Genomic DNA, 12,451 nt, shown 5'->3' on the forward strand with positions numbered 1-12,451 from the left:
ATAAATACACACAAGGTGAAGATAGCAGCCAAGTACATACATGTCCGTCTTCAAGCAAGTTTTCAAGTGAGTGGTGTTTTTTTTTTGTTACATTTTCAGAAACAGTCTGGAGCCCATTCTGCCCACATTTTAATCCATCGCCATTGTGAAGCATTCAAAGGCGTCTGTTCCCTTCAAATGCCACGTCCTTAACAGAAAACGCATGGAAAGCCTTCACAAGGCCAGCATTGTTCCTCAGGCCTGTTAAAATGCACATGGAGACATTGTTGAAGGAAGAAAAGCCCACTATAGCACTGTGGGTGAGAAATCAGGCCACTGGCAGATATGATCTTCAGAAGTGGGTGAACAAAAATCTCCCCTGTTATTATTTATGCTGTATTGGCTCAAATACAGACTACACTACAGTGGTAGTTTGATTTTTGAGAATGGGAAGAAGAAAACTGGCACATCTGATATTTGGATCCCACTAAAAACCTCAAAGCAAAGTCTCTAACAAAAAGCATGAGGGACATAAAACCTCAAAGCAGAAGCAGGCAGTTCAACAGGAAATCTAAATATGTGACAATATAAAAACACTTTTATTCACTTATTACTCAACTTAACACAACTTGTGCAAAATAATAACAGACCAGAGGACCCAGTGCAAAAGCAGATATTGTTGTTCTGTTTACCATTAACCCCATTTGAGCATAGATGACAGGTCCAATGCCACAGCAGCACAGGTGGTCCATGGCATACTGATCATAATGCTCTAAATGTATGAGATAAAGATCATACACAGGGTGCCTGCAGAGCCACAGTATCCAGCCTGCCAAATGGGAAAGCTGCTCTACAGGTCTACAGGTCTAATGAGCGGAGAGACAGAAATGTGTTTGACACGCTCTGTTGATGACTGAGCTCCCACTAAAGCCCTGGCTAATTAAAAGCCACCACAGCGATGCAGGTTTCGAGCCAAAATAGCCTCCAGACCCAAACTGCTTTAAGGAGACAAACACGGCTGCTTTCTGGAGTTTCAGTCATGCAGAGAAGTACTGAGATGCACTTTGTATAGCGAGATGAAAAAACATCAAATGAAAGCCATTCAAAGTTTCTGCATGAAGGGGATGCTGAAAATGACAGGTATGATATGATTATTTTGGCTGCATTTTACCCAGCGTATGGGCAGATCATCCAAAATTAAAAACCAAGTCTCTACACCTGAAAAAAATGTAATGACACTTATGAAACTATCTTAATAACACAAGCAAAACATATCTTTCAGAATATTATACTTTAACACATAAACTTTAACTGCCAAGTGGTTAAATCTACTAAAACTGTGGAAAATTGTAAAGCAGTAATGGGCTACTAGCTGTTAACAAATGTATGACACTCAAAGTTGACAACAATCTGAAAATATTTCTGTTTAACTTGGCACTATCAGTACAATAAGTTGTTGCTTACAAATAATTTTTAAAAAAACATTCAATTTACTTTAACGTTTCTGTGAGCACTTTCTAAGTGGTCTTGAAAAGGTCTACTTTCTAGATATATGCCTGATCATGATCCAGACTTCAAAATTAGATTATCAGCACCAATATAGATTATTTCTGGATGCTTTTTCTCAGTTTCCCCATCAAGCCAGACAGGACTGGATTGATTTTCTGCACTAAGTCCCTCTGACAACACCACACCTGCCGACGACAAAGTTTAGCAGAGAGGAGAGAGATCTGTGTTTTTCTCTGCTGAAAATGATTTCTCGCACGAATTTTGTTGTAATGGTGGACACTGGAGCTGGACAGAAAAAAGGCCGAAGAGCAGAAGAAAGTTAAATGAGAGAGTGATACAGCACAGGCTAAAAGGCTAAAACACAGGTTAAAATGTTTTTGATAATGTTCACTCCAACACACATGCTGCAGTTATTCTGCAGTGGTCTGTTTAAACTAGAGAGTCTATCAATAATATGAAGAGTGAGGTTACGTTCGCTCTGTTTGGTGAGGTTGGAGTTGGTAGATGAGCTCTGGTAGGACATAACCAGGATTCACTAATGTTACGAACACTGTTCTAAGACGTACATCTTTAGAACACTGGGCTGTCAGTAACACTAAACAGATAGTCTGCTCACATTAAGAACACTGAACTACAAACTGAGTTTACAAAGTTTGCTGAAAAAGTAGTGTTGAAAAGAAGAAAACAAACATGCCTTGGCAAAAGTCACATCCTCATGACAGTTTGTGCAAGTGCTCATGGGTAACAGAGTGTTTATCTTGACAAAATACTTACTTTTCCAGATCGTCCTCACAGCCTCTTTAGCTGCCCTTGTAAATACTGCGTAGTGTCACAATAGAAAATGTTAGTAGACAGCCTTAGAAACAAACCCATCATCAAGATCTTCTTCTGCTCACTCGTGGCAAAATTAGCTAAGAGACAAACTACAAAACTGGTGTATTTACTCACTTAATTGGTACTATTGGTAAAGCTATGTTATCAAAGTCATCCTCCTTTGCTAACAGGAAGTAACTTTGTCTCAAAAATTAACCCAACCAGTAAATTACAGAAAGGGCAGAACAGGGTCAAAGTTAGTTAACATACAAAATTAGCTATCTGTCAAAATTAGCCCATAGAGGAAGTCATCTGATTACATGGTTAGCTAAAAAATAAACTTAGCAAACAGATAACCCAAGGTAGCATGTTAAGATAGCATCCCAAGCTAGTAGACAAAGTGAGCTAAAGACTAAAGTTGAGGGCAGTCAAAAGTTGACAAACTTGGAAAGTTAAAGACTTGAAAAAAAGACAGAAAAATAAATACAACTGTGTCCATATGACTACTGTTCTTTGCAACTTTTAGCATCTCTAAATCGGAGAGTGTGTGAGTGTTTACAGCTTGATCAGCTGCACAAAACCAATCCACTGGTTTGAGGACACTTTGACAGAGCTGTGATAAGCTGGCAGATGTTGATACTTCTATTTATTGTTCTTACAGGTACATCAGTGAATCTTTTATCAAGTCATCCGAGCAGGTATATCGTGTTCCCTGGTTCATCCGAGGCAAAAGAGAGAGTTGACTGCAGGGTATGATATGTGCTACTAAAACTGTGGCGGATGGCCAAGCCCCTCTGTAAGTAATGGAGCGAATGTTACAGAAAGGTGATAACAGTTCGTTCCCTGCTGACAGTGCTGAGACCGGCCGCAGTAAGACCTCCTGGGTCTTACAAGCCCCTCAGCAGCCTCTGACACGTCAGCAGGACTCACCTCCCATCCAGTGAATGGCAGAGCAAACACAGGAACCACATCAAAGCAGCGTAGCCGGACTTCAGTGCCCCTGTGTACCGGTTTGTTATTCTCCTCAAAAGGTTAATTACAGAGAGGCTTCAAAGTGCCGGCTGGCCATCTGCAAGGAATTTGAAAGCTGAAGTCTGAATTCCTGTCAGGGCCTAACGCAAAAATAAACAGACCAATCAATCAGTGCGCTGCTAAATTACTCCCCCATCACAGAGGTGATCGGGGTAATGGCAAGTTAATGTCTCACTTAGAAAATAGCTTTTGACCACAGGGGAGAGACTTGACACTTTCATAATCCAGGGCGCCACGTGGTTCTCGTGATGAGGTTATGTGAGGGCATATCACTGTTTATAGAGGCTAGAACGGGCAAAATCAATGTGATGCACAAATGCTCTGCTGGGAAACCTCTTTATCATGATGAAAAATGTCAGGCTTAGGTTTGTCTCAGATCAGCACTGCAAAAGTTTGTCTGAGGGAAGATTACAGAGCAGAGAGAGAACAGAAGATGAAGAGTGATTTTCCTCTGAAGAAAAATGAACTGAATGATGAAGACAAAGAAAAATACAAGAGAAAGGGGGAGTTCACAGGAATTTCTCTGCACCTCCAGCCCTTCATCCAGCCATGGTTTCCACCTCAAGTCGTGCCATAACTCCACAAGTGGCGACAGTCCGTTTCAAGGCCTGCTGGTGTCTCTGGCAGCCCTCATTAGTGCTATGAATAGTTGGCTATTTGTGTTTGTGCAACTGAATCCTGGGCTTTTTATGACTGTTTACCATGGAGGGAATCTGGTGAAGTGTCCTCTGCACTATAAGGTGTCGCAAATAAAAGATATCCAAAGCCAGAGATTGGTCAAACAGTAGTTCAAATAAGCTTTTGTTTTCTCTCCTCAGGGAATTACATGAGAAGTATCAGCACATTTAAAGGGGCTGTGAGGAGTTTCAAAGTGATCTTGAAAAAGGTTTCCTTCTAGATATATGCTTGGTCGTAATCCACAATTTAAAATGAGATTATCAGCAGCAATATTGCTGGTTACAGGTTATTTTAAATTGCTACTGCTAAGCTTCCTGATCAGGTCGTCCAGAGCGGATTGATCTACGGCACGTCTAAGTTTCTATGACAACACTACACCGACTCACAAAGTTTAGTGGTAAGAAGAGATAGAACACAGAGATCTGTGTTTTTCTCTGCTGAAAACGGTTTCTATGACTAATTTAGTAGTGATGGTGGACACAGGAGCCTAACTGTCAGACAGAAAAAAGGACAGAAGAGCAGAAGAAAACTTAACGGGAGAGTGATACAGCCCAAGCTGAAGGCTAGTTAGCCTTTAGTTCAGGCTGTATCACTCTATAACACAGGGGCTAAAGTGTTTGTGATAATGGTCATTCCAACCCACATGCAGCAGTTATTCTTGAGAGTCTATCAATGAAATGAAGAGTGAGGTAGATGACTAGCAGGATATAGCTAACCAGGATTTACTAACTTTACACATAACCAACATGTCTTAGAGCACTGGGCTGCCAGCTGTGCTTAATATACGGCTATATAACGGCTACTAAAATACTTACAAACTGACAGTGTTTACTTGTTGTCATGTAGGCCTACAGATACGTCAGAGCACTGGGCTAACATATAGCCGGCTGCTGCAACGTTTGCTTGATGTCAGGTTTCAAACTGTAGTGCCACGTAACTGCTCTGAAAAGTCCCCTACCTCATCATGTTGAATCTAGTAAAAAGTTGTCTTGAACAAAGAAAATTTGTTTAGATCCAATCTCCTTTTAATTCCAAAACAAACACACACCTCACTAAAAGTAATTTACGACAGTGTGCAGACGGAGTGCAATCAAAACAGATCCTCCTCATAGCATCTTTAAATAGTCTTGTTTATCACAAGAGAGTGAAACACAGACAGTTTTTAGTATACCTCTCTCTAAAACACACACAGGACTGGACATTTACAGTTTCTCTAATTAACCTGTAAAGCTGGAGATTTTAATGAGAAAAATTAAAAATCTAAGAGGACTTATATGATATCCATATTTTTAATTAACATATTTTGGCATTTAGCTTTTCCTGATTAAAACCTTTTACATAATATGTTTTTGTTCCTGCATATTAGAAAGAAGAGACAGTATTTTCAACTTTCACTAATGGCAGTTGTCTCACTGCTGTAAATAAGTCCCAACCAGGGCTTAAGCCATCTCTTTCACACATACACTGAGAAAATTGGGTTCATAGTTTTGTCAGTTACTATTATTGTTATTTGCAGCCAAATTCTCACTGAGGTTGGATACAGTCGACATGTTTTATAGCTTGCAGCCGCAGACACCGCCAGTACTTCAGCAAAAAGGGTGACCTTGGTAACTGGCTTCCAGCTGACTGTATCTGTCCCAAATTCCTTTACATATTTTTTTAAGGTACAGTTTATCTGGCAAGAATATCTTTATTTTGATAAAAGCTATACCAGGATGCACTTCAGGGACTCATTCAATGTACCAAAACTGTAACCACAACCACCACTGAGACATTCAACTGAAATTCACCAAATAATAGGGTAACTCTTTCAACCAAAACATCTGTTGATCTAAAACAGTCACAATCCTGTCTGAATTATGCAGGACTTAGGTCTTTGGTTGGGCTGCTGATTGTGACAACAGACCATTATTTGACTTTTAATTTTGATAACAGATTCAGCATTTAAAGCTTGTTAACTCACTTGAATGAATGGAGCAACATGCGTCTTGCTGAGATGTGTGCTCTTACTGTTAACGTCACAGACTGAAAACTGGTCTGTAGACTAACGTGCCGCTAATTATTACAACAAACTGATATTTACACTGTATGGGATTAAAGAGAGTGCAGTCAGAGAAATTTTGTGACGTTTGCTTGCGAAAGAGAACTTACTACGAATCTGAAACCTTTCTTTTAGTTTCAGCTTTCAGATTGCAACACTGTTTAGTTAACTTATACATGTATTAACTGGTGCTGTGGTAAGCTTTGGCAAACCACACAAAACTAATGTTAAGACTGCTTGAAGTCATCGCTATGCTTCCTGCTCGACAACTTTCCTGAAACCTGGAAACTCCTCTGTTTGCTCTGATGAGGAGCATGAAGCTGCAGCATTAACTCAGTACAGTGCTGCTGCAACCCTCCATCTGTATTTGTTATTCCAGCATGAGAGACAGGTGTTTCTAATTGGTTGAACAGGTAAATACTGTTTGTGTGAGTGTGTGTGTATGCCATCAGGCCACGAGTACACAAACTGGATTGAGCCGTGCGTCCCTTGCAGAGTCAGCCTCACATGGTTTCAATGCTTCCTGCTCGTTGCTTTATGTGTCTACATTAAATGGAACCACATGTCATCAACACACTTCCACACATGTGGAGAGAAATTCAGACTTGAAAAAACTCCAGTCCCATTAAGTTTGACACATGACTGGGGAAATCGATGAATTAATCAATGGAAACGCAGGCATCACCGCTGCAGCAGTTAAAGGCTCTTAAAAACCCTGTCAGGCTGAAAGGTCTCTCTGTGCCTGCAGGGTCCGACAGGCGGGATCAGTTGCAGGATTTACGTCAGAAGTGGAGTTTTTGCGCAAGCGGGGTGTGGATCAGTGACATGTGACAGGCTGGTTGGTGCAGGTGTCACGTATGTTGGCTGAGTCATTGTCTACATCCTCCTCTGCTCAGACACCCTAAACTCTGCAGCTCAGGGGTGTGTGTGGTGAGCACCCTCCAAAAACATGAGACCTGCGAGGCACACACTCTTCCCTGGGTGCCTGTGCTAGCATGTTGAAGCACACACACACTCCATTACTCTGTGTGCAGCAGGAAGCAATAATCTAGCAGGATTATGATGATTTTCTTTCCTGGTTACATTATTGCCAGAGGGAAACACATAAAGAAGAACTTTACGTGTTTTCTGTGCTTTTGAGGCCTGCTGCAAATCAAATTTCCTCCACGATAATAAAAATAAACCTGAACCTGAGCTTGAACTTCAACAGCAGCATTAACTCTTTGAACCTGAATGACAACTCATACCGAAGTGATCTTAACATGACTAACACTGCTGTGACAAATAAAGGTCAAACTCACAGATCAACAAACGTGTTAACAAATGTATCATCTTCTTGTTGAAACTGAAAGATTTTGAAGAAAACTCTACTATGCTGTCATGGTGAGTGCAATTCATCAACATTATGAAAGATGTGGAGGGTATTTTTATAATACTTATGCTTTAAATGGTGGACTGGTGGTATGAAACCTAAAATGAATGATTGTTCCACTTTTTATATGTTGTCAAGGATGGTTTCGTTTCGATTTTATCTTAATAGGTTAAAAAAAAAATACTCTTGCACGACTGTTTATACCCTTTGCATTACCCATACTGGAAACACAACCATATGTTTATTTTCTAATGCTTAAAATGCAGTTTTATATTTGTGTGTTTGATCTATCTGAGAAAAATTTAGTTTGTATGAATGGAGAGGACAAAATCAGATCCAAACAAAATGAAAACTACATTGATGCTAGAATCCACTGAAAGCATGCATCCTCATTGGATTGTTACCTCCAAAAGAGCCTGAGCTCAGACAGGTTAAACCTCAAGGAACAAGAGAAGAAAAAACTGCAAGGAACGAAATGATCTGTCTGCTTGGCTTCTTATCAGTTATCACTTTGTCAACTCCGTCCAGAAAAATTACGAGATCCAGCTATTACCTCACTCAACTGTACCCTAAGGAGGAGACTTCACTAACCTGGCAGCCTAAGACGGATGGTTTTAAATATATCCATCAGCAGCATCAGCAGTAAATCTTCATCATGTTTATGATCTCTGGGTGTCAAGGGAGCAGGGGGGCAAAAAACCCTCGACTCACTGCTATACTGCTGTATCTCTTTAGGTGAGAGCGTGCCCACAAAGTCCTCTAGGAACCATTCAAACTATGGCTAAAACAAAAAACTGTGAAGAGACTTAGTGCAGTGAAATGTGAAAAAAAGTTGGGGAATATCTCAGTTTAAAAAAAAAAAGCCAGAAACTAAAAGAAACCTGACACTTTTGAGGAAATATCATAAACTGAACCAGTTTGCTCCTGCAGATCCATCAAAGCCGTGTGAGCCATGAACTAGTTTAAGTGTTAAGAGATGCTAAATTTATGGAAGCTTCCTTACACATAAATTAGTTTGTCTGACTAACAGCTGTGATACAGCTGTAAAGACATTGTTACATTCAGTCACCTCTTAATGAGTAAACCTGCCAAAGTTTAACGAGTTTCATGGCTTTTTACTCTAGGAGACAGAATAAAAATTCTCATCTGCAAATGATATTTTACTATTTTGCAGAGTCAAGAATGTTGACACCAGTTTTCCGTCCATTTGTTAAAATTGTGAGGAACTTACTGGTCGCATACAAGTAGTGACCCCTGATGACAAATCAAGAAAGTTATGCATGACCCCAAGCAACTTCTCTGAGCCCAAACCTATTTACGATAGACTGAGGTGAACTGTGGCCTATTGAATCAAACTTGACATTTGTTTTGGAAATCTTGGACAATGTGATCTTCAGTCTTTTAAGACAAGGAACCACGGTAGTTTTTATCAGCTCACAGCTCAAAATCCAGCATCTCTGATAGTTTAGGGATGCATATGTCCCAATAGCATGGGTAGCTTTCAAATCTGGGAAAGAAACATTAATGCTGAACTATATATACAGGTTCAGGTTTCAGAGCGACATATGCCGCCGTCTAGATGACCTCCTTGTCTGAAAAAACCTTGCAAAAATAATGTCAAACTAAATTCTGCACATTTAGTATTACAATAGCATGGCTCAGTAGTAGAAGAGTCTGGGTACTAAACTGGCTGTCCTTTAGTCCCAATTTTCCAAACGTAAAACCTTGTTTCCACCAAGCAGTGCAGTTCAGTTCATCTCGGCACACATTTGTTTCCATTGACAAATCCAGAGACAGTTTGTTTACTGTGTAGTATTTTCTTCTTTGTTGGATTTGTTTGCAGGGTAGACTGTTTCAAGCTGCTATGGTGTCATGCTATTGCATAACTGACGGAGCTATTGGCATTCGGCTTACACGCTGCCTACCAAGAGAGGGCACAGTTGGTTCTGGAAAAGCAAACAGGATCAGGCTTTACCCATTCAACCTGTATCAAACTGCATTGATCAATACGGAACTGCTCGGTGGAAAGGTTGAAATCCTAGATTAGACAAGAATGGTACCATCTGCATTCAACAAAAGAAAATCTGTCTCCAATTCACATGTGAAAAAGAAGATGAAAAATAATGGAGGTGCTGATTTTGTTGCATCAGGTTTGCGCTATGCTAGCTGTGTCCTCTGTTAGCAAAAAACACTGTGTTATAGTATGATGCTATATGCTAACCAAAGACAGGTCTACATGGCTGTCAAAAAATCATTTGAAACAACAGTAAAGGGGTATAAAAATACAAATTCATTTTAAATAACAACACCATTTAGGATGAAACCTGACGTATATACCCTTTAGGTCGACTGTTTGATTAATCACTTGTAATAGAAGCCATAACAATAAATGAGCTTCAAACAACATGATTTCTGAAAGCAGAGCAGATTCCTGACACGGGGGAAGGGGGAAAGTGTGACACGCAGCAGATTCACCATCTAACAACACCTCTCAACACACGTTTCTCAGGCTGAGGTGAGACCACCATTGGAGATAAGTGCTACCAGTTCCCTCTCTGCAGTCCACAAAAATGTTCATTAAGACTTTAAATTACACAGAAGATGCAAATGAAGTGCACAAGAAGGCTTACATCCAAACACCAGGCAGGATAATCACTGTGCTTTATAACTGTTCAGGTTATTATACAGCTGCCTGTTTGGGAAACTGCTGATTTAGCGTGATTACAGACAGCAGGCAGGTGGAGTTTGTGCTGATTCATGAAGACAAGGAGGAAATCTCAAATCCACCTTAGAGAAGAAAATCAAACTCAGCTCTTCATGTAGCTCTTTGTGGTGTAAACAAAGATGCCTCCAGGCACATTTTTTTTTTTACCAAAAAATACTTTTTTTGATGAAAGTTGCTGAGTTGCCACATTGAAATGAAAGAGGGAGTGTGGCTCTGTCTCTGAGACGACATAAACCTCTCATCTCAAACCCCCAATGCCACAATAACTCTCAATCTGTCAGTCAGCAGCCTGGAGCAAATGAGTTGCTGGTGAAATATCTTCAAGTCACAGCTGAGACGCAATATTTCACCGGCAGCACAATATACTCAACAAGATGTCTGACACAGTTTGATACGATACTGACGTAAAAGAGGGGAGCTGAAATCATAAAGAGACACCCACATGACAGGACAGACTCTCACAGCGGCTGTAAATCTCTCCTCCTTCAAATCAGACCAGAAAAATGAACTTCTGATGCCAACACATTAAACCCATTAACAGAGTTCTTACAGTAGAGCAACAAATACAGCGCAGCATTTAAAAAGCCATTTCTTATTACATTAAACATAAAAATAAAGCTGTCGTGTGAAATTGGCCCCGTCCCATTTTCTTTGTGGTATTTGAGCTTTGTGAGGGATGAAGGCAGAGGGTGAAAATGGATGGAGGATAATGGAGCAGTTGGCTGAAGTTGTAGAGAAGCATAAAGAAACACATCAGGTCCAAATCTGTCTTCTCCAACCCAAACAAGGTCCGGGGTTTAATGGCACCGTGACACTGCCACAACATTCACCGCTCCTTATAGCTTACATGTGCACAAATCTCATTATGACTTTCTCCTCGGGATGCTCGGAGACAAATGGACCAGTCAATGTGAAAATATTACCTTTTAGAGGGAAATAAACCATGAAGCACTGACAGGGGAGCAGCACTCCTCCACCCACCTGATGGTGTTTTCAGACGTCACGAGGAGGCCGGAGGAGGAGGCAGCGTCTGTATGTTCTGCTGCTGCTGGCTGCTTGTTAAATCCACCCACAGGTCAGTCAGGATGGACTGGTGGGACAGCGGTTTAGACTTGGTCTCAGTCCAGTTCCACACAGCTGAGCTGATGTACTGCCAAAAACAAGTTAAAGTGTGAACCCTCATATCCTGTGCAAGAGTGGCCCAGAGTAACATGTCCTGGTCTCTAAAACCAAGCGGGGTGAATTTCTGACGTGGTTTGTCTAGACGAGACACAAGAGGATCAAGTTCCAATCAAACTGAATAATGTTTTCAGAATACTCTTGGCTTTCCTAAGTCGGTTTGCCAGAACGTTTGCTCCTGCCTAATGCTATTTTCAGGTTCTGCTTAAAATGAAGGATCTAAAAGCCTGGGCTGGGACGATGCTAGAAATCAAGATCTTACAAGTTAAATTTAGCTGGGTTAAATACATTGTAGCTTATTTTTGGCTTAAACAACCAGATTTAGTGCAAGTTCACTTGAAAATCTGTGCTATTCCTTGACCACAGCAGCATTTTGCTGTCCTTTGGTTGTTGTTTTTTTTCTATTATCAAAATTGTATTGAACTTTTTTTAAGTTGTACTAATGAAATATCTGTATTCTTGATGTATTGGTAAGAAATAACCAATCTGAGAAAATATATTCAGTAAAACACTGTGGCAGCTCCAAAATAATTCATACCTTTTTAAAATCTCATTCTGTTGATTTTTTTAGTAGGATTGACTTTTCCAAATCAATCATATTTTCTTAGTTATTAATAAGATTCCTGTATCTGGAGATGCCTCAGGTATGAAGAATTGTGAGTGACATTTGTTGTCCTGATGTTGCAGTATCATTGCTCTCTAGCCCCGTGCTGTCAGTCAGACATACGACAGACCACCATGTGCCACAGAGAGCACTCGGCGACAGATTTTACTGTGTCCTTGTGAATCGTTTCATACACACTGTCAAGCCATTCATTTGAACTTTCTCACTTACGTCTGTGTTCCTGCATCCTTTGCTTTACAATGGGTCACAGGGCGGAGTACCAACTGCAGCCACAGGCACAGCCATGTTTACTTCTGACTTCCTGTGACTTTCTCTCACCCAATTAATGATGAGCACTTATTCCACACTTCAAATCAATCAACCAATTAACTGCCGTTTCCAGTGGGCGGACGCGAACGCATGTTGAATTCAGGCAGTGTGGTGTTGCGTTCAAGGCAAACTGAAAATAAGGGACAAATTGCGTCCTGTATTGATTTAAAACGGGACGCAACCTCTGAG

General features: G+C 40.6%; 1 long non-coding RNA gene across 1 annotated transcript in view; it reads right to left on the reverse strand.

The window, feature by feature from the left end:
* LOC141789911 (uncharacterized) overlaps nt 1–12,243 on the reverse strand; it is a 37,010-nt gene extending 24,767 nt beyond the window's left edge. Inside the window, exons 1-2 of the long non-coding RNA XR_012598247.1 lie at nt 12,164–12,243; nt 11,131–11,299 (exon numbers count right to left, since the gene is read on the reverse strand). This is a non-coding gene — a long non-coding RNA (uncharacterized LOC141789911). The remainder of the gene's footprint in view (nt 1–11,130; nt 11,300–12,163) is intronic.
* Between the last annotated feature and the right edge of the window lie 208 nt (nt 12,244–12,451).

Source organism: Halichoeres trimaculatus, unplaced genomic scaffold (assembly GCF_033239565.1).
Source record: "Halichoeres trimaculatus isolate MK-OKI-2021-1 unplaced genomic scaffold, fHalTri1.1 fHalTri1_scaffold_5, whole genome shotgun sequence".
NCBI lineage: Eukaryota > Metazoa > Chordata > Actinopteri > Labriformes > Labridae > Halichoeres > Halichoeres trimaculatus.